The sequence below is a fragment of the Sinohyriopsis cumingii genome, chromosome 18 (genome assembly GCF_028554795.1).
Source record: "Sinohyriopsis cumingii isolate HCF-2022 chromosome 18, ASM2855479v2, whole genome shotgun sequence".
Lineage (NCBI taxonomy): Eukaryota > Metazoa > Mollusca > Bivalvia > Unionida > Unionidae > Sinohyriopsis > Sinohyriopsis cumingii.
This window is the reverse complement of record NC_142978.1, coordinates 88,676,500-88,699,323: the sequence shown is the minus strand read 5'-3', so window position 1 is coordinate 88,699,323 and position 22,824 is coordinate 88,676,500. Positions and strand designations below refer to the sequence as shown.

The 22,824-nt window shown below is 37.7% G+C and overlaps 14 non-coding genes across 14 annotated transcripts; all 14 read right to left on the bottom strand.

Moving 5' to 3' along the window:
- Nucleotides 1-693: 693 nt before the first annotated feature.
- Nucleotides 694-765, bottom strand: Trnaw-cca (transfer RNA tryptophan (anticodon CCA)). Its single transcript has one exon. It is a non-coding gene; the product is annotated as a tRNA-Trp (tRNA).
- Nucleotides 766-2,361: 1,596 nt separating this feature from the next.
- Trnaw-cca (transfer RNA tryptophan (anticodon CCA)) lies at nt 2,362-2,433 on the bottom strand. The gene has a single exon. It is a non-coding gene; the product is annotated as a tRNA-Trp (tRNA).
- A 1,209-nt stretch (nt 2,434-3,642) lies between these two features.
- On the bottom strand, nt 3,643-3,714 carry Trnaq-cug (transfer RNA glutamine (anticodon CUG)). The gene has a single exon. It is a non-coding gene; the product is annotated as a tRNA-Gln (tRNA).
- A 1,364-nt stretch (nt 3,715-5,078) lies between these two features.
- On the bottom strand, nt 5,079-5,150 carry Trnaw-cca (transfer RNA tryptophan (anticodon CCA)). Its single transcript has one exon. It is a non-coding gene; the product is annotated as a tRNA-Trp (tRNA).
- Nucleotides 5,151-6,746: 1,596 nt separating this feature from the next.
- Trnaw-cca (transfer RNA tryptophan (anticodon CCA)) lies at nt 6,747-6,818 on the bottom strand. Its single transcript has one exon. It is a non-coding gene; the product is annotated as a tRNA-Trp (tRNA).
- A 2,645-nt stretch (nt 6,819-9,463) lies between these two features.
- On the bottom strand, nt 9,464-9,535 carry Trnaw-cca (transfer RNA tryptophan (anticodon CCA)). Its single transcript has one exon. It is a non-coding gene; the product is annotated as a tRNA-Trp (tRNA).
- A 1,594-nt stretch (nt 9,536-11,129) lies between these two features.
- Trnaw-cca (transfer RNA tryptophan (anticodon CCA)) lies at nt 11,130-11,201 on the bottom strand. The gene has a single exon. It is a non-coding gene; the product is annotated as a tRNA-Trp (tRNA).
- A 1,210-nt stretch (nt 11,202-12,411) lies between these two features.
- On the bottom strand, nt 12,412-12,483 carry Trnaq-cug (transfer RNA glutamine (anticodon CUG)). Its single transcript has one exon. It is a non-coding gene; the product is annotated as a tRNA-Gln (tRNA).
- A 1,586-nt stretch (nt 12,484-14,069) lies between these two features.
- On the bottom strand, nt 14,070-14,141 carry Trnaw-cca (transfer RNA tryptophan (anticodon CCA)). The gene has a single exon. It is a non-coding gene; the product is annotated as a tRNA-Trp (tRNA).
- Nucleotides 14,142-15,350: 1,209 nt separating this feature from the next.
- Nucleotides 15,351-15,422, bottom strand: Trnaq-cug (transfer RNA glutamine (anticodon CUG)). The gene has a single exon. It is a non-coding gene; the product is annotated as a tRNA-Gln (tRNA).
- Nucleotides 15,423-16,786: 1,364 nt separating this feature from the next.
- Trnaw-cca (transfer RNA tryptophan (anticodon CCA)) lies at nt 16,787-16,858 on the bottom strand. The gene has a single exon. It is a non-coding gene; the product is annotated as a tRNA-Trp (tRNA).
- Nucleotides 16,859-18,452: 1,594 nt separating this feature from the next.
- On the bottom strand, nt 18,453-18,524 carry Trnaw-cca (transfer RNA tryptophan (anticodon CCA)). Its single transcript has one exon. It is a non-coding gene; the product is annotated as a tRNA-Trp (tRNA).
- A 1,210-nt stretch (nt 18,525-19,734) lies between these two features.
- Nucleotides 19,735-19,806, bottom strand: Trnaq-cug (transfer RNA glutamine (anticodon CUG)). Its single transcript has one exon. It is a non-coding gene; the product is annotated as a tRNA-Gln (tRNA).
- Nucleotides 19,807-21,170: 1,364 nt separating this feature from the next.
- On the bottom strand, nt 21,171-21,242 carry Trnaw-cca (transfer RNA tryptophan (anticodon CCA)). The gene has a single exon. It is a non-coding gene; the product is annotated as a tRNA-Trp (tRNA).
- Between the last annotated feature and the right edge of the window lie 1,582 nt (nt 21,243-22,824).

The window sequence follows — 22,824 nt, the reverse complement described above, 5'->3', positions numbered from 1 at the left end:
ATGTACCTCTTTTTGAAAGCTTAGTTCACATTTTCAAGTGAGGTTTATTGGTGACATCTATCTCAATTGTAACCTATCCTCCACTTCTAGTCATCAAAAGAACACCCGTCACTAAACTCATAATTAACACTTGGATGTTTTCTTGCTGTTTAAGAACTGTATGACTTATTAGTAAACTTTTTAGCTCTAATCTTGATACTTTAGCCCATTTAATTGAAACTCAGAACAATGCACTGAATACAAAGGTTCATTCCTATCATTAGTTACTAAATACGTACACCTAGAAGTATCCTCAGAAATCCCTGTCCAGAAAGTGTGGATAGTCCAATTTCTCTAGCAACTGGCTAATTGCTTGCGTTGAGAATATCATTCTAAGAACGGTTCCCCATAAGCTACAAATGGTCTAAGAAAGCTATAAACGGAGAAATAACTATAAATTGCGCGTAACTAGCTTTTAGAATCATTCATCTTAACAGCTGTGCATGGGCATCAAACCAGCAATGTTACCTCCACGATACAAAATATGTATAGCAACTTGATAACTAATAAGTCAAACAATTCTTAAACCATAAGAAAATATCCAAGTGTTATGAGTTTAGTGACGGGTGCTCTTTTGATGACTAGAAGTGGAGGATAGGTAACAAATGAGATAGATGACGCCATTGAAGACCAAACAAGAAATAAAAGCGATTGTGACCTCGACGTGATTCGAACACGCAACCTTCTGATCTGGAGTCAGACGCGCTACCATTGCGCCACGAAGTCATATTAGTTTTTGCAACAAACATTCTAAACATGCATTTCAATTCGAATAACTGTACAAGACTCATATAAGAGGTACTTGGCATTTACCGATTTTCCAAACAACATCATCACTCACGCATGATATAAGAAGAACTACACCGTCCCCAGAATTCACTTTCTTGATACCATCTATTACAGCTAAATGGAGACGTTGACCTCAGAATATACATATAATTCTCCATCTCTGGCCAGGCTTACGTGTTCTTTCGTCATTTTTTTCAGTCGGTCTCTCCATCTATCTGAATTGTTTATTGAAATTAACTGTTTCCTTGGCTTTTTCTCATGGTTTTTTTTTTTTTAAAATACTAACATTACTTAGGTGACATGGATCCGAAATACCGGAGTGCATCACTTTTATCTGTACATGATCTCTCACATTTTACAAAAGAAAAATAACATGGGTGCAATTCTAGAGGAAAAATCTTTACACAACAGGAATTTTGTTTTAAAAGTAGTCTGTGCAGTCTTTGCGGGATAGGAAACTTAGACACCATTCTTAACGTCTTGAACACATCTACACGTTCTGAACATCAAAAATATAATTCGTTATCAAATCACTGACACCAGAAAAGATCAAACGCACAGTTGGCAATTTTCAAGACTTGTTAATCACATGACGGCAAGGGAACATTGCTAAAACACATGTACCTCTTTTTGAAAGCTTTGGTCACATTTTCAATGTTGTTGTTGTTGTTATGGGGTTTAAGGCCATTTTTCAGCACATGATAGGCTATACATTGCGGCCAGTATTAATGGTGGAGGAGGAACCCGGGAAAACCCCGGAAAGAACCATCGACCCACGAGAAGCTACTGGCAAGCTTTCTCACATACCCACATTGGCTGAATCCGAGACTCGAACCTCCGCAGACAGAGGTGAGATGGCAGTGGTCCGTAACGAAGAACGCTTTAGACCACTCGGCCACTCGGAGCCCCCACCATTTTCAAGTGAGGTTCAATGGCGACATCTATCTCAATTATTACCTATCCTCCACTTCTAGTCATCAAAAGAGCACCCGTCACTAATCTCATAACACTTCGATGTTTTCTAATGGTTCAAGAATTGTATGACTTATTAGCAAACTTTTCAGCTCTAATATTGATACTTTACCCCATTCAATTGAAAATAAGAACAATACACTGAATACAAAGCTTTATTCCTATCTCTAGTTACTAAATATGTACTCCTAAAGGTATCCTCAGCAATCCCTGTCCAGAAAGTGTGGATAGTCCAATTTCTCTAGGAACTGGCTAATTGCTTGCGTTGATAAATATCTTTCTAACACCGGTTCCCCATCAGCTACAATCGGATGCAACGATACAAAATATGTATAGCAACTTGATAAAGACAAATTCACTGCCTAAAGATAGGAGATCATAATATAGTGATATCCAATTCGAACTTTGAATCTGTTTCATTTTCCCTCCAATTGTAGAAACTTGTTGCCTCTGATTTCAGGGCCTGGACCGTAAGACAGTTCATATCTATATAGTGGTTTAGTCTGGCACTAAAGTGATTCATCATTGATTAAAAATCAAAAAAAGAAATAAAAGCAATTTTGACCTCGACGTGATTCGAACACGCAACCTTCTGATCTGGAGTCAGACGCGCTACCATTGCGCCACGAAGTCATATTAGTTCTTGCAACAAACATTCTAAACATGCATTACACGACTCAGATAAAAGGTACTTGGCATTTACCGCTTTTCCAAATAACATCATCACTCACACATGATATAAGAAGAACTACACCATCCTCAACATTCACTTTCTTAATACCATATATTACAGCTGAATCGAGACGTTGGCCTCAGAATATACATAGCATTCGGCATCTCTGGCCAGGCTTACGTGTTCTTTCGTCATTTCTTTCAGTCGGTCCCTCCATCAATCTGAAATGTTTATTTATATTGACTGTTTCCTTGTTTTTTCAGATAGGTTTCAAATGGAAAGAGCGTGGTGTTACTAAGTTGATCTTCAGCCTAAACAGTTGACAAAACAACATTTATTTCTGTACAAAATATCTCCTATTTTGCAAAAGAAACGAGTGCGATTCAACGGAATGAAATTTGGGCAACACAAGTGTTGTTTTAGAAATAATTTGTTCATTCCTTCAGGGGATAGAAAAGTGAGACACCGTTATTTACATATTGTACAACTCTATACCTTCTAAGGATCAAAACTAGAATTCGTTATCAAATCATTCTTGACAGAAAGGAACAAAGGCACATTTGGTTAGTTTCATGACATGTCAATTGTATCCGGCAAGAGAACATATCTGACACAAACAAATGCCCTTTTAAATAGCTATGCCACTACTCAGGAATGGTTTAAGTGTGATATCTATCACAAAGTTTACCCACCCGCCATCCTACCCACTCCCGCCAATCCCCTTCACCAATATGGAAGTATAGAAAACTTCATTAACATGCAAAAACGTGAACCAATAGCTGAAGGCATGCAGAGCGTTGAGCCACTGAATTCTACACAAAAAGCAATATTCAACGCAGCAAAAATGTGAGAGCAACAGCTTTTAGAATCCTTCATCTTAATAACTGTGCATGGGCATCAAGCCAGCAATGTTACCTCCACGATACAAAATATTCATAGCAACTTGACAAAGACAAATTCACTGCCTAAAGATAGGAGAACATATCATAGTGATATCCAATTCGAACCATCAAATGGAATGTGTTTCCTTTTGCCTCCAAATGTAGAAACGTGTTGCCTCTGATTTCTGGGCCTGGACGTTATGATAGTTCCTATCTATATAGAGATTCAGTCCGACACTAACGTGATTCATCATTGTTTGAAGACCAAAAAAGAAATAAAAGCGATTGTGACCTCGACGTGATTCGAACACGCAACCTTCCGATCCAGAGTCAGACGCGCTACCATTGCGTTACGAAGTTATATTAGTTCTTCCTACAAACATTCTAAACATGCATTTCAATTCGAGAATCTGTATACGACTCAGATAAGAGGTACTTGCCATTTACCGATTTTCCAAATAACATCATCACTCATGCATGATATAAGAAGAAATACATCGTCCTCAGAATTCACCTCCTTAATACCATCCATGACAGCTGAATCTATACGTTGACCTCAGAATATACATATAATTCTCAATCTCTGGCCAGTCTTACATGTTCTTTCGTCATTTTTTTCATTCAGTCTCTCCTCCAATCTGAATTGTTTATTGAAATTGACTGTTTCCTTGGTTTTTTCTGATGGGTTTTATTTGAAAATAGCTAGCATTACTTCGTTGACCTGGATCCGAAATACCCGACTACATCACTTTTATCTGTACAAGATCTCTCACGTTTTACAAAAGAAAAAGAAAATGGGTGCAATTCTAGAGGAAAAATCTGTACACAACAAGAATTTTGTTTTGAAAGTAGTCTGTGCATTATTTGCGGAATGGGAAACTGAGACACCATTATTAAGGTCTTGAACACGTTCTGAACATCAAAAATATAATTCGTTATCAAATCATTAACACCAGAAAAGATCAAACGCACAGTTGGCAATTTTCAAGACTTGTTAATCACATCACAGCAAGGGAACATTGCTGAAACACATGTACCTCTTTTTGAAAGCTTAGTTCACATTTTCAAGTGAGGTTTATTGGTGACATCTATCTCAATTGTAACCTATCCTCCACTTCTAGTCATCAAAAGAACACCCGTCACTAAACTCATAATTAACACTTGGATGTTTTCTTGCTGTTTAAGAACTGTATGACTTATTAGTAAACTTTTTAGCTCTAATCTTGATACTTTAGCCCATTTAATTGAAACTCAGAACAATGCACTGAATACAAAGGTTCATTCCTATCATTAGTTACTAAATACGTACACCTAGAAGTATCCTCAGAAATCCCTGTCCAGAAAGTGTGGATAGTCCAATTTCTCTAGCAACTGGCTAATTGCTTGCGTTGAGAATATCATTCTAAGAACGGTTCCCCATAAGCTACAAATGGTCTAAGAAAGCTATAAACGGAGAAATAACTATAAATTGCGCGTAACTAGCTTTTAGAATCATTCATCTTAACAGCTGTGCATGGGCATCAAACCAGCAATGTTACCTCCACGATACAAAATATGTATAGCAACTTGATAACTAATAAGTCAAACAATTCTTAAACCATAAGAAAATATCCAAGTGTTATGAGTTTAGTGACGGGTGCTCTTTTGATGACTAGAAGTGGAGGATAGGTAACAAATGAGATAGATGACGCCATTGAAGACCAAAAAAGAAATAAAAGCGATTGTGACCTCGACGTGATTCGAACACGCAACCTTCTGATCTGGAGTCAGACGCGCTACCATTGCGCCACGAAGTCATATTAGTTTTTGCAACAAACATTCTAAACATGCATTTCAATTCGAATAACTGTACAAGACTCATATAAGAGGTACTTGGCATTTACCGATTTTCCAAACAACATCATCACTCACGCATGATATAAGAAGAACTACACCGTCCCCAGAATTCACTTTCTTGATACCATCTATTACAGCTAAATGGAGACGTTGACCTCAGAATATACATATAATTCTCCATCTCTGGCCAGGCTTACGTGTTCTTTCGTCATTTTTTTCAGTCGGTCTCTCCATCTATCTGAATTGTTTATTGAAATTAACTGTTTCCTTGGCTTTTTCTCATGGTTTTTTTTTTTTTAAAATACTAGCATTACTTAGGTGACATGGATCCGAAATACCCGAGTGCATCACTTTTATCTGTACATGATCTCTCACATTTTACAAAAGAAAAATAACATGGGTGCAATTCTAGAGGAAAAATCTTTACACAACAGGAATTTTGTTTTAAAAGTAGTCTGTGCAGTCTTTGCGGGATAGGAAACTTAGACACTATTCTTAACGTCTTGAACACATCTACACGTTCTGAACATCAAAAATATAATTCGTTATCAAATCACTGACACCAGAAAAGATCAAACGCACAGTTGGCAATTTTCAAGACTTGTTAATCACATGACGGCAAGGGAACATTGCTAAAACACATGTACCTCTTTTTGAAAGCTTTGGTCACATTTTCAATGTTGTTGTTGTTGTTATGGGGTTTAAGGCCATTTTTCAGCACATGATAGGCTATACATTGCGGCCAGTATTAATGGTGGAGGAGGAACCCGGGAAAACCCCGGAAAGAACCATCGACCCACGAGAAGCTACTGGCAAGCTTTCTCACATACCCACATTGGCTGAATCCGAGACTCGAACCTCCGCAGACAGAGGTGAGATGGCAGTGGTCCGTAACGAAGAGCGCTTTAGACCACTCGGCCACTCGGAGCCCCCACCATTTTCAAGTGAGGTTCAATGGCGACATCTATCTCAATTATTACCTATCCTCCACTTCTAGTCATCAAAAGAGCACCCGTCACTAATCTCATAACACTTCGATGTTTTCTAATGGTTCAAGAATTGTATGACTTATTAGCAAACTTTTCAGCTCTAATATTGATACTTTACCCCATTCAATTGAAAATAAGAACAATACACTGAATACAAAGCTTTATTCCTATCTCTAGTTACTAAATATGTACTCCTAAAGGTATCCTCAGCAATCCCTGTCCAGAAAGTGTGGATAGTCCAATTTCTCTAGGAACTGGCTAATTGCTTGCGTTGATAAATATCTTTCTAACACCGGTTCCCCATCAGCTACAATCGGATGCAACGATACAAAATATGTATAGCAACTTGATAAAGACAAATTCACTGCCTAAAGATAGGAGATCATAATATAGTGATATCCAATTCGAACTTTGAATCTGTTTCATTTTCCCTCCAATTGTAGAAACTTGTTGCCTCTGATTTCAGGGCCTGGACCGTAAGACAGTTCATATCTATATAGTGGTTTAGTCTGGCACTAAAGTGATTCATCATTGATTAAAAATCAAAAAAAGAAATAAAAGCAATTTTGACCTCGACGTGATTCGAACACGCAACCTTCTGATCTGGAGTCAGACGCGCTACCATTGCGCCACGAAGTCATATTAGTTCTTGCAACAAACATTCTAAACATGCATTACACGACCCAGATAAAAGGTACTTGGCATTTACCGCTTTTCCAAATAACATCATCACTCACACATGATATAAGAAGAACTACACCATCCTCAACATTCACTTTCTTAATACCATATATTACAGCTGAATCGAGACGTTGGCCTCAGAATATACATAGCATTCGGCATCTCTGGCCAGGCTTACGTGTTCTTTCGTCATTTCTTTCAGTCGGTCCCTCCATCAATCTGAAATGTTTATTTATATTGACTGTTTCCTTGTTTTTTCAGATAGGTTTCAAATGGAAAGAGCGTGGTGTTACTAAGTTGATCTTCAGCCTAAACAGTTGACAAAACAACATTTATTTCTGTACAAAATATCTCCTATTTTGCAAAAGAAACGAGTGCGATTCAACGGAATGAAATTTGGGCAACACAAGTGTTGTTTTAGAAATAATTTGTTCATTCCTTCAGGGGATAGAAAAGTGAGACACCGTTATTTACATATTGTACAACTCTATACCTTCTAAGGATCAAAACTAGAATTCGTTATCAAATCATTCTTGACAGAAAGGAACAAAGGCACATTTGGTTAGTTTCATGACATGTCAATTGTATCCGGCAAGAGAACATATCTGACACAAACAAATGCCCTTTTAAATAGCTATGCCACTACTCAGGAATGGTTTAAGTGTGATATCTATCACAAAGTTTACCCACCCGCCATCCTACCCACTCCCGCCAATCCCCTTCACCAATATGGAAGTATAGAAAACTTCATTAACATGCAAAAACGTGAACCAATAGCTGAAGGCATGCAGAGCGTTGAGCCACTGAATTCTACACAAAAAGCAATATTCAACGCAGCAAAAATGTGAGAGCAACAGCTTTTAGAATCCTTCATCTTAATAACTGTGCATGGGCATCAAGCCAGCAATGTTACCTCCACGATACAAAATATTCATAGCAACTTGACAAAGACAAATTCACTGCCTAAAGATAGGAGAACATATCATAGTGATATCCAATTCGAACCATCAAATGGAATGTGTTTCCTTTTGCCTCCAAATGTAGAAACGTGTTGCCTCTGATTTCTGGGCCTGGACGTTATGATAGTTCCTATCTATATAGAGATTCAGTCCGACACTAACGTGATTCATCATTGTTTGAAGACCAAAAAAGAAATAAAAGCGATTGTGACCTCGACGTGATTCGAACACACAACCTTCCGATCCAGAGTCAGACGCGCTACCATTGCGTTACGAAGTTATATTAGTTCTTCCTACAAACATTCTAAACATGCATTTCAATTCGAGAATCTGTATACGACTCAGATAAGAGGTACTTGCCATTTACCGATTTTCCAAATAACATCATCACTCATGCATGATATAAGAAGAAATACATCGTCCTCAGAATTCACCTCCTTAATACCATCCATGACAGCTGAATCTATACGTTGACCTCAGAATATACATATAATTCTCAATCTCTGGCCAGTCTTACATGTTCTTTCGTCATTTTTTTCATTCAGTCTCTCCTCCAATCTGAATTGTTTATTGAAATTGACTGTTTCCTTGGTTTTTTCTGATGGGTTTTATTTGAAAATAGCTAGCATTACTTCGTTGACCTGGATCCGAAATACCCGACTACATCACTTTTATCTGTACAAGATCTCTCACGTTTTACAAAAGAAAAAGAAAATGGGTGCAATTCTAGAGGAAAAATCTGTACACAACAAGAATTTTGTTTTGAAAGTAGTCTGTGCATTATTTGCGGAATGGGAAACTGAGACACCATTATTAAGGTCTTGAACACGTTCTGAACATCAAAAATATAATTCGTTATCAAATCATTAACACCAGAAAAGATCAAACGCACAGTTGGCAATTTTCAAGACTTGTTAATCACATCACAGCAAGGGAACATTGCTGAAACACATGTACCTCTTTTTGAAAGCTTAGTTCACATTTTCAAGTGAGGTTTATTGGTGACATCTATCTCAATTGTAACCTATCCTCCACTTCTAGTCATCAAAAGAACACCCGTCACTAAACTCATAATTAACACTTGGATGTTTTCTTGCTGTTTAAGAACTGTATGACTTATTAGTAAACTTTTTAGCTCTAATCTTGATACTTTAGCCCATTTAATTGAAACTCAGAACAATGCACTGAATACAAAGGTTCATTCCTATCATTAGTTACTAAATACGTACACCTAGAAGTATCCTCAGAAATCCCTGTCCAGAAAGTGTGGATAGTCCAATTTCTCTAGCAACTGGCTAATTGCTTGCGTTGAGAATATCATTCTAAGAACGGTTCCCCATAAGCTACAAATGGTCTAAGAAAGCTATAAACGGAGAAATAACTATAAATTGCGCGTAACTAGCTTTTAGAATCATTCATCTTAACAGCTGTGCATGGGCATCAAACCAGCAATGTTACCTCCACGATACAAAATATGTATAGCAACTTGATAACTAATAAGTCAAACAATTCTTAAACCATAAGAAAATATCCAAGTGTTATGAGTTTAGTGACGGGTGCTCTTTTGATGACTAGAAGTGGAGGATAGGTAACAAATGAGATAGATGACGCCATTGAAGACCAAAAAAGAAATAAAAGCGATTGTGACCTCGACGTGATTCGAACACGCAACCTTCTGATCTGGAGTCAGACGCGCTACCATTGCGCCACGAAGTCATATTAGTTTTTGCAACAAACATTCTAAACATGCATTTCAATTCGAATAACTGTACAAGACTCATATAAGAGGTACTTGGCATTTACCGATTTTCCAAACAACATCATCACTCACGCATGATATAAGAAGAACTACACCGTCCCCAGAATTCACTTTCTTGATACCATCTATTACAGCTAAATGGAGACGTTGACCTCAGAATATACATATAATTCTCCATCTCTGGCCAGGCTTACGTGTTCTTTCGTCATTTTTTTCAGTCGGTCTCTCCATCTATCTGAATTGTTTATTGAAATTAACTGTTTCCTTGGCTTTTTCTCATGGTTTTTTTTTTTAAAATACTAGCATTACTTAGGTGACATGGATCCGAAATACCCGAGTGCATCACTTTTATCTGTACATGATCTCTCACATTTTACAAAAGAAAAATAACATGGGTGCAATTCTAGAGGAAAAATCTTTACACAACAGGAATTTTGTTTTAAAAGTAGTCTGTGCAGTCTTTGCGGGATAGGAAACTTAGACACCATTCTTAACGTCTTGAACACATCTACACGTTCTGAACATCAAAAATATAATTCGTTATCAAATCACTGACACCAGAAAAGATCAAACGCACAGTTGGCAATTTTCAAGACTTGTTAATCACATGACGGCAAGGGAACATTGCTAAAACACATGTACCTCTTTTTGAAAGCTTTGGTCACATTTTCAATGTTGTTGTTGTTGTTATGGGGTTTAAGGCCATTTTTCAGCACATGATAGGCTATACATTGCGGCCAGTATTAATGGTGGAGGAGGAACCCGGGAAAACCCCGGAAAGAACCATCGACCCACGAGAAGCTACTGGCAAGCTTTCTCACATACCCACATTGGCTGAATCCGAGACTCGAACCTCCGCAGACAGAGGTGAGATGGCAGTGGTCCGTAACGAAGAGCGCTTTAGACCACTCGGCCACTCGGAGCCCCCACCATTTTCAAGTGAGGTTCAATGGCGACATCTATCTCAATTATTACCTATCCTCCACTTCTAGTCATCAAAAGAGCACCCGTCACTAATCTCATAACACATCGATGTTTTGTAATGGTTCAAGAATTGTATGACTTATTAGCAAACTTTTCAGCTCTAATATTGATACTTTACCCCATTCAATTGAAAATAAGAACAATACACTGAATACAAAGCTTTATTCCTATCTCTAGTTACTAAATATGTACTCCTAAAGGTATCCTCAGCAATCCCTGTCCAGAAAGTGTGGATAGTCCAATTTCTCTAGGAACTGGCTAATTGCTTGCGTTAATAAATATCTTTCTAACACCGGTTCCCCATCAGCTACAATCGGATGCAACGATACAAAATATGTATAGCAACTTGATAAAGACAAATTCACTGCCTAAAGATAGGAGATCATAATATAGTGATATCCAATTCGAACTTTGAATCTGTTTCATTTTCCCTCCAATTGTAGAAACTTGTTGCCTCTGATTTCAGGGCCTGGACCGTAAGACAGTTCATATCTATATAGTGGTTTAGTCTGGCACTAAAGTGATTCATCATTGATTAAAAATCAAAAAAAGAAATAAAAGCAATTTTGACCTCGACGTGATTCGAACACGCAACCTTCTGATCTGGAGTCAGACGCGCTACCATTGCGCCACGAAGTCATATTAGTTCTTGCAACAAACATTCTAAACATGCATTACACGACTCAGATAAAAGGTACTTGGCATTTACCGCTTTTCCAAATAACATCATCACTCACACATGATATAAGAAGAACTACACCATCCTCAACATTCACTTTCTTAATACCATATATTACAGCTGAATCGAGACGTTGGCTTCAGAATATACATAGCATTCGGCATCTCTGGCCAGGCTTACGTGTTCTTTCGTCATTTCTTTCAGTCGGTCCCTCCATCAATCTGAAATGTTTATTTATATTGACTGTTTCCTTGTTTTTTTCAGATAGGTTTCAAATGGAAAGAGCGTGGTGTTACTAAGTTGATCTTCAGCCTAAACAGTTGACAAAACAACATTTATTTCTGTACAAAATATCTCCTATTTTGCAAAAGAAACGAGTGCGATTCAACGGAATGAAATTTGGGCAACACAAGTGTTGTTTTAGAAATAATTTGTTCATTCCTTCAGGGGATAGAAAAGTGAGACACCGTTATTTACATATTGTACAACTCTATACCTTCTAAGGATCAAAACTAGAATTCGTTATCAAATCATTCTTGACAGAAAGGAACAAAGGCACATTTGGTTAGTTTCATGACATGTCAATTGTATCCGGCAAGAGAACATATCTGACACAAACAAATGCCCTTTTAAATAGCTATGCCACTACTCAGGAATGGTTTAAGTGTGATATCTATCACAAAGTTTACCCACCCGCCATCCTACCCACTCCCGCCAATCCCCTTCACCAATATGGAAGTATAGAAAACTTCATTAACATGCAAAAACGTGAACCAATAGCTGAAGGCATGCAGAGCGTTGAGCCACTGAATTCTACACAAAAAGCAATATTCAACGCAGCAAAAATGTGAGAGCAACAGCTTTTAGAATCCTTCATCTTAATAACTGTGCATGGGCATCAAGCCAGCAATGTTACCTCCACGATACAAAATATTCATAGCAACTTGACAAAGACAAATTCACTGCCTAAAGATAGGAGAACATATCATAGTGATATCCAATTCGAACCATCAAATGGAATGTGTTTCCTTTTGCCTCCAAATGTAGAAACGTGTTGCCTCTGATTTCTGGGCCTGGACGTTATGATAGTTCCTATCTATATAGAGATTCAGTCCGACACTAACGTGATTCATCATTGTTTGAAGACCAAAAAAGAAATAAAAGCGATTGTGACCTCGACGTGATTCGAACACGCAACCTTCCGATCCAGAGTCAGACGCGCTACCATTGCGTTACGAAGTTATATTAGTTCTTCCTACAAACATTCTAAACATGCATTTCAATTCGAGAATCTGTATACGACTCAGATAAGAGGTACTTGCCATTTACCGATTTTCCAAATAACATCATCACTCATGCATGATATAAGAAGAAATACATCGTCCTCAGAATTCACCTCCTTAATACCATCCATGACAGCTGAATCTATACGTTGACCTCAGAATATACATATAATTCTCAATCTCTGGCCAGTCTTACATGTTCTTTCGTCATTTTTTTCATTCAGTCTCTCCTCCAATCTGAATTGTTTATTGAAATTGACTGTTTCCTTGGTTTTTTCTGATGGGTTTTATTTGAAAATAGCTAGCATTACTTCGTTGACCTGGATCCGAAATACCCGACTACATCACTTTTATCTGTACAAGATCTCTCACGTTTTACAAAAGAAAAAGAAAATGGGTGCAATTCTAGAGGAAAAATCTGTACACAACAAGAATTTTGTTTTGAAAGTAGTCTGTGCATTATTTGCGGAATGGGAAACTGAGACACCATTATTAAGGTCTTGAACACGTTCTGAACATCAAAAATATAATTCGTTATCAAATCATTAACACCAGAAAAGATCAAACGCACAGTTGGCAATTTTCAAGACTTGTTAATCACATGACGGCAAAGGAACATTGCTAAAACACATGTACCTCTTTTTGAAAGCTTTGGTCACATTTTCAATGTTGTTGTTGTTGTTATGGGGTTTAAGGCCATTTTTCAGCACATGATAGGCTATACATTGCGGCCAGTATTAATGGTGGAGGAGGAACCCGGGAAAACCCCGGAAAGAACCATCGACCCACGAGAAGCTACTGGCAAGCTTTCTCACATACCCACATTGGCTGAATCCGAGACTCGAACCTCCGCAGACAGAGGTGAGATGGCAGTGGTCCGTAACGAAGAGCGCTTTAGACCACTCGGCCACTCGGAGCCCCCACCATTTTCAAGTGAGGTTCAATGGCGACATCTATCTCAATTATTACCTATCCTCCACTTCTAGTCATCAAAAGAGCACCCGTCACTAATCTCATAACACTTCGATGTTTTCTAATGGTTCAAGAATTGTATGACTTATTAGCAAACTTTTCAGCTCTAATATTGATACTTTACCCCATTCAATTGAAAATAAGAACAATACACTGAATACAAAGCTTTATTCCTATCTCTAGTTACTAAATATGTACTCCTAAAGGTATCCTCAGCAATCCCTGTCCAGAAAGTGTGGATAGTCCAATTTCTCTAGGAACTGGCTAATTGCTTGCGTTGATAAATATCTTTCTAACAACGGTTCCCCATCAGCTACAATCGGATGCAACGATACAAAATATGTATAGCAACTTGATAAAGACAAATTCACTGCCTAAAGATAGGAGATCATAATATAGTGATATCCAATTCGAACTTTGAATCTGTTTCATTTTCCCTCCAATTGTAGAAACTTGTTGCCTCTGATTTCAGGGCCTGGACCGTAAGACAGTTCATATCTATATAGTGGTTTAGTCTGGCACTAAAGTGATTCATCATTGATTAAAAATCAAAAAAAGAAATAAAAGCAATTTTGACCTCGACGTGATTCGAACACGCAACCTTCTGATCTGGAGTCAGACGCGCTACCATTGCGCCACGAAGTCATATTAGTTCTTGCAACAAACATTCTAAACATGCATTACACGACTCAGATAAAAGGTACTTGGCATTTACCGCTTTTCCAAATAACATCATCACTCACACATGATATAAGAAGAACTACACCATCCTCAACATTCACTTTCTTAATACCATATATTACAGCTGAATCGAGACGTTGGCCTCAGAATATACATAGCATTCGGCATCTCTGGCCAGGCTTACGTGTTCTTTCGTCATTTCTTTCAGTCGGTCCCTCCATCAATCTGAAATGTTTATTTATATTGACTGTTTCCTTGTTTTTTCAGATAGGTTTCAAATGGAAAGAGCGTGGTGTTACTAAGTTGATCTTCAGCCTAAACAGTTGACAAAACAACATTTATTTCTGTACAAAATATCTCCTATTTTGCAAAAGAAACGAGTGCGATTCAACGGAATGAAATTTGGGCAACACAAGTGTTGTTTTAGAAATAATTTGTTCATTCCTTCAGGGGATAGAAAAGTGAGACACCGTTATTTACATATTGTACAACTCTATACCTTCTAAGGATCAAAACTAGAATTCGTTATCAAATCATTCTTGACAGAAAGGAACAAAGGCACATTTGGTTAGTTTCATGACATGTCAATTGTATCCGGCAAGAGAACATATCTGACACAAACAAATGCCCTTTTAAATAGCTATGCCACTACTCAGGAATGGTTTAAGTGTGATATCTATCACAAAGTTTACCCACCCGCCATCCTACCCACTCCCGCCAATCCCCTTCACCAATATGGAAGTATAGAAAACTTCATTAACATGCAAAAACGTGAACCAATAGCTGAAGGCATGCAGAGCGTTGAGCCACTGAATTCTACACAAAAAGCAATATTCAACGCAGCAAAAATGTGAGAGCAACAGCTTTTAGAATCCTTCATCTTAATAACTGTGCATGGGCATCAAGCCAGCAATGTTACCTCCACGATACAAAATATTCATAGCAACTTGACAAAGACAAATTCACTGCCTAAAGATAGGAGAACATATCATAGTGATATCCAATTCGAACCATCAAATGGAATGTGTTTCCTTTTGCCTCCAAATGTAGAAACGTGTTGCCTCTGATTTCTGGGCCTGGACGTTATGATAGTTCCTATCTATATAGAGATTCAGTCCGACACTAACGTGATTCATCATTGTTTGAAGACCAAAAAAGAAATAAAAGCGATTGTGACCTCGACGTGATTCGAACACGCAACCTTCCGATCCAGAGTCAGACGCGCTACCATTGCGTTACGAAGTTATATTAGTTCTTCCTACAAACATTCTAAACATGCATTTCAATTCGAGAATCTGTATACGACTCAGATAAGAGGTACTTGCCATTTACCGATTTTCCAAATAACATCATCACTCATGCATGATATAAGAAGAAATACATCGTCCTCAGAATTCACCTCCTTAATACCATCCATGACAGCTGAATCTATACGTTGACCTCAGAATATACATATAATTCTCAATCTCTGGCCAGTCTTACATGTTCTTTCGTCATTTTTTTCATTCAGTCTCTCCTCCAATCTGAATTGTTTATTGAAATTGACTGTTTCCTTGGTTTTTTCTGATGGGTTTTATTTGAAAATAGCTAGCATTACTTCGTTGACCTGGATCCGAAATACCCGACTACATCACTTTTATCTGTACAAGATCTCTCACGTTTTACAAAAGAAAAAGAAAATGGGTGCAATTCTAGAGGAAAAATCTGTACACAACAAGAATTTTGTTTTGAAAGTAGTCTGTGCATTATTTGCGGAATGGGAAACTGAGACACCATTATTAAGGTCTTGAACACGTTCTGAACATCAAAAATATAATTCGTTATCAAATCATTAACACCAGAAAAGATCAAACGCACAGTTGGCAATTTTCAAGACTTGTTAATCACATCACAGCAAGGGAACATTGCTGAAACACATGTACCTCTTTTTGAAAGCTTAGTTCACATTTTCAAGTGAGGTTTATTGGTGACATCTATCTCAATTGTAACCTATCCTCCACTTCTAGTCATCAAAAGAACACCCGTCACTAAACTCATAATTAACACTTGGATGTTTTCTTGCTGTTTAAGAACTGTATGACTTATTAGTAAACTTTTTAGCTCTAATCTTGATACTTTAGCCCATTTAATTGAAACTCAGAACAATGCACTGAATACAAAGGTTCATTCCTATCATTAGTTACTAAATACGTACACCTAGAAGTATCCTCAGAAATCCCTGTCCAGAAAGTGTGGATAGTCCAATTTCTCTAGCAACTGGCTAATTGCTTGCGTTGAGAATATCATTCTAAGAACGGTTCCCCATAAGCTACAAATGGTCTAAGAAAGCTATAAACGGAGAAATAACTATAAATTGCGCGTAACTAGCTTTTAGAATCATTCATCTTAACAGCTGTGCATGGGCATCAAACCAGCAATGTTACCTCCACGATACAAAATATGTATAGCAACTTGATAACTAATAAGTCAAACAATTCTTAAACCATAAGAAAATATCCAAGTGTTATGAGTTTAGTGACGGGTGCTCTTTTGATGACTAGAAGTGGAGGATAGGTAACAAATGAGATAGATGACGCCATTGAAGACCAAAAAAGAAATAAAAGCGATTGTGACCTCGACGTGATTCGAACACGCAACCTTCTGATCTGGAGTCAGACGCGCTACCATTGCGCCACGAAGTCATATTAGTTTTTGCAACAAACATTCTAAACATGCATTTCAATTCGAATAACTGTACAAGACTCATATAAGAGGTACTTGGCATTTACCGATTTTCCAAACAACATCATCACTCACGCATGATATAAGAAGAACTACACCGTCCCCAGAATTCACTTTCTTGATACCATCTATTACAGCTAAATGGAGACGTTGACCTCAGAATATACATATAATTCTCCATCTCTGGCCAGGCTTACGTGTTCTTTCGTCATTTTTTTCAGTCGGTCTCTCCATCTATCTGAATTGTTTATTGAAATTAACTGTTTCCTTGGCTTTTTCTCATGGTTTTTTTTTTTAAAATACTAGCATTACTTAGGTGACATGGATCCGAAATACCCGAGTGCATCACTTTTATCTGTACATGATCTCTCACATTTTACAAAAGAAAAATAACATGGGTGCAATTCTAGAGGAAAAATCTTTACACAACAGGAATTTTGTTTTAAAAGTAGTCTGTGCAGTCTTTGCGGGATAGGAAACTTAGACACCATTCTTAACGTCTTGAACACATCTACACGTTCTGAACATCAAAAATATAATTCGTTATCAAATCACTGACACCAGAAAAGATCAAACGCACAGTTGGCAATTTTCAAGACTTGTTAATCACATGACGGCAAGGGAACATTGCTAAAACACATGTACCTCTTTTTGAAAGCTTTGGTCACATTTTCAATGTTGTTGTTGTTGTTATGGGGTTTAAGGCCATTTTTCAGCACATGATAGGCTATACATTGCGGCCAGTATTAATGGTGGAGGAGGAACCCGGGAAAACCCCGGAAAGAACCATCGACCCACGAGAAGCTACTGGCAAGCTTTCTCACATACCCACATTGGCTGAATCCGAGACTCGAACCTCCGCAGACAGAGGTGAGATGGCAGTGGTCCGTAACGAAGAGCGCTTTAGACCACTCGGCCACTCGGAGCCCCCACCATTTTCAAGTGAGGTTCAATGGCGACATCTATCTCAATTATTACCTATCCTCCACTTCTAGTCATCAAAAGAGCACCCGTCACTAATCTCATAACACTTCGATGTTTTCTAATGGTTCAAGAATTGTATGACTTATTAGCAAACTTTTCAGCTCTAATATTGATACTTTACCCCATTCAATTGAAAATAAGAACAATACACTGAATACAAAGCTTTATTCCTATCTCTAGTTACTAAATATGTACTCCTAAAGGTATCCTCAGCAATCCCTGTCCAGAAAGTGTGGATAGTCCAATTTCTCTAGGAACTGGCTAATTGCTTGCGTTAATAAATATCTTTCTAACACCGGTTCCCCATCAGCTACAATCGGATGCAACGATACAAAATATGTATAGCAACTTGATAAAGACAAATTCACTGCCTAAAGATAGGAGATCATAATATAGTGATATCCAATTCGAACTTTGAATCTGTTTCATTTTCCCTCCAATTGTAGAAACTTGTTGCCTCTGATTTCAGGGCCTGGACCGTAAGACAGTTCATATCTATATAGTGGTTTAGTCTGGCACTAAAGTGATTCATCATTGATTAAAAATCAAAAAAAGAAATAAAAGCAATTTTGACCTCGACGTGATTCGAACACGCAACCTTCTGATCTGGAGTCAGACGCGCTACCATTGCGCCACGAAGTCATATTAGTTCTTGCAACAAACATTCTAAACATGCATTACACGACTCAGATAAAAGGTACTTGGCATTTACCGCTTTTCCAAATAACATCATCACTCACACATGATATAAGAAGAACTACACCATCCTCAACATTCACTTTCTTAATACCATATATTACAGCTGAATCGAGACGTTGGCTTCAGAATATACATAGCATTCGGCATCTCTGGCCAGGCTTACGTGTTCTTTCGTCATTTCTTTCAGTCGGTCCCTCCATCAATCTGAAATGTTTATTTATATTGACTGTTTCCTTGTTTTTTTCAGATAGGTTTCAAATGGAAAGAGCGTGGTGTTACTAAGTTGATCTTCAGCCTAAACAGTTGACAAAACAACATTTATTTCTGTACAAAATATCTCCTATTTTGCAAAAGAAACGAGTGCGATTCAACGGAATGAAATTTGGGCAACACAAGTGTTGTTTTAGAAATAATTTGTTCATTCCTTCAGGGGATAGAAAAGTGAGACACCGTTATTTACATATTGTACAACTCTATACCTTCTAAGGATCAAAACTAGAATTCGTTATCAAATCATTCTTGACAGAAAGGAACAAAGGCACATTTGGTTAGTTTCATGACATGTCAATTGTATCCGGCAAGAGAACATATCTGACACAAACAAATGCCCTTTTAAATAGCTATGCCACTACTCAGGAATGGTTTAAGTGTGATATCTATCACAAAGTTTACCCACCCGCCATCCTACCCACTCCCGCCAATCCCCTTCACCAATATGGAAGTATAGAAAACTTCATTAACATGCAAAAACGTGAACCAATAGCTGAAGGCATGCAGAGCGTTGAGCCACTGAATTCTACACAAAAAGCAATATTCAACGCAGCAAAAATGTGAGAGCAACAGCTTTTAGAATCCTTCATCTTAATAACTGTGCATGGGCATCAAGCCAGCAATGTTACCTCCACGATACAAAATATTCATAGCAACTTGACAAAGACAAATTCACTGCCTAAAGATAGGAGAACATATCATAGTGATATCCAATTCGAACCATCAAATGGAATGTGTTTCCTTTTGCCTCCAAATGTAGAAACGTGTTGCCTCTGATTTCTGGGCCTGGACGTTATGATAGTTCCTATCTATATAGAGATTCAGTCCGACACTAACGTGATTCATCATTGTTTGAAGACCAAAAAAGAAATAAAAGCGATTGTGACCTCGACGTGATTCGAACACGCAACCTTCCGATCCAGAGTCAGACGCGCTACCATTGCGTTACGAAGTTATATTAGTTCTTCCTACAAACATTCTAAACATGCATTTCAATTCGAGAATCTGTATACGACTCAGATAAGAGGTACTTGCCATTTACCGATTTTCCAAATAACATCATCACTCATGCATGATATAAGAAGAAATACATCGTCCTCAGAATTCACCTCCTTAATACCATCCATTACAGCTGAATCTATACGTTGACCTCAGAATATACATATAATTCTCAATCTCTGGCCAGTCTTACATGTTCTTTCGTCATTTTTTTCATTCAGTCTCTCCTCCAATCTGAATTGTTTATTGAAATTGACTGTTTCCTTGGTTTTTTCTGATGGGTTTTATTTGAAAATAGCTAGCATTACTTCGTTGACCTGGATCCGAAATACCCGACTACATCACTTTTATCTGTACAAGATCTCTCACGTTTTACAAAAGAAAAAGAAAATGGGTGCAATTCTAGAGGAAAAATCTGTACACAACAAGAATTTTGTTTTGAAAGTAGTCTGTGCATTATTTGCGGAATGGGAAACTGAGACACCATTATTAAGGTCTTGAACACGTTCTGAACATCAAAAATATAATTCGTTATCAAATCATTAACACCAGAAAAGATCAAACGCACAGTTGGCAATTTTCAAGACTTGTTAATCACATCACAGCAAGGGAACATTGCTGAAACACATGTACCTCTTTTTGAAAGCTTAGTTCACATTTTCAAGTGAGGTTTATTGGTGACATCTATCTCAATTGTAACCTATCCTCCACTTCTAGTCATCAAAAGAACACCCGTCACTAAACTCATAATTAACACTTGGATGTTTTCTTGCTGTTTAAGAACTGTATGACTTATTAGTAAACTTTTTAGCTCTAATCTTGATACTTTAGCCCATTTAATTGAAACTCAGAACAATGCACTGAATACAAAGGTTCATTCCTATCATTAGTTACTAAATACGTACACCTAGAAGTATCCTCAGAAATCCCTGTCCAGAAAGTGTGGATAGTCCAATTTCTCTAGCAACTGGCTAATTGCTTGCGTTGAGAATATCATTCTAAGAACGCTTCCCCATAAGCTACAAATGGTCTAAGAAAGCTATAAACGGAGAAATACCTATAAATTGCGCGTAACTAGCTTTTAGAATCATTCATCTTAACAGCTGTGCATGGGCATCAAACCAGCAATGTTACCTCCACGATACAAAATATGTATAGCAACTTGATAACTAATAAGTCAAACAATTCTTAAACCATAAGAAAATATCCAAGTGTTATGAGTTTAGTGACGGGTGCTCTTTTGATGACTAGAAGTGGAGGATAGGTAACAATTGAGATAGATGACGCCATTGAAGACCAAAAAAGAAATAAAAGCGATTGTGACCTCGACGTGATTCGAACACGCAACCTTCTGATCTGGAGTCAGACGCGCTACCATTGCGCCACGAAGTCATATTAGTTTTTGCAACAAACATTCTAAACATGCATTTCAATTCGAATAACTGTACAAGACTCATATAGGAGGTACTTGTCATTTACCGATTTTCCAAACAACATCATCACTCACGCATGATATAAGAAGAACTACACCGTCCGCAGAATTCACTTTCTTGATACCATCTATTACAGCTAAATGGAGACGTTGACCTCAGAATATACATATAATTCTCCATCTCTGGCCAGGCTTACGTGTTCTTTCGTCATTTTTTTCAGTCGGTCTCTCCATCTATCTGAATTGTTTATTGAAATTAACTGTTTCCTTGGCTTTTTCTCATGGTTTTTTTTTTTAAAATACTAGCATTACTTAGGTGACATGGATCCGAAATACCCGAGTACATCACTTTTATCTGTACATGATCTCTCACATTTTACAAAAGAAAAATAACATGGGTGCAATTCTAGAGGAAAAATCTTTACACAACAGGAATTTTGTTTTAAAAGTAGTCTGTGCAGTCTTTGCGGGATAGGAAACTTAGACACCATTCTTAACGTCTTGAACACATCTACACGTTCTGAACATCAAAAATATAATTCGTTATCAAATCACTGACACCAGAAAAGATCAAACGCACAGTTGGCAATTTTCAAGACTTGTTAATCACATGACGGCAAGGGAACATTGCTAAAACACATGTACCTCTTTTTGAAAGCTTTGGTCACATTTTCAATGTTGTTGTTGTTGTTATGGGGTTTAAGGCCATTTTTCAGCACATGATAGGCTATACATTGCGGCCAGTATTAATGGTGGAGGAGGAACCCGGGAAAACCCCGGAAAGAACCATCGACCCACGAGAAGCTACTGGCAAGCTTTCTCACATACCCACATTGGCTGAATCCGAGACTCGAACCTCCGCAGACAGAGGTGAGATGGCAGTGGTCCGTAACGAAGAGCGCTTTAGACCACTCGGCCACTCGGAGCCCCCACCATTTTCAAGTGAGGTTCAATGGCGACATCTATCTCAATTATTACCTATCCTCCACTTCTAGTCATCAAAAGAGCACCCGTCACTAATCTCATAACACTTCGATGTCTTCTAATGGTTCAAGAATTGTATGACTTATTAGCAAACTTTTCAGCTCTAATATTGATACTTTACCCCATTCAATTGAAAATAAGAACAATACACTGAATACAAAGCTTTATTCCTATTTCTAGTTACTAAATATGTACTCCTAAAGGTATCCTCAGCAATCCCTGTCCAGAAAGTGTGGATAGTCCAATTTCTCTAGGAAGTGGCTAATTGCTTGCGTTGATAAATATCTTTCTAACAACGGTTCCCCATCAGCTACAATCTGATGCAACGATACGAAATATGTATAGCAACTTGATAAAGATAAATTCACTGCCTAAAGATAGGAGATCATAATATAGTGATATCCAATTCGAACCTTGAATCTGTTTCATTTTCCCTCCAATTCTAGATACATGTTGCCTCTTATATCAGGGCCTAGACCGTAAGACAGTTCCTATCTATATAGTTTTTTAGTCTGACACTAACGTGATTCATCATTGTTATAAGACCAAAAAGAGAAA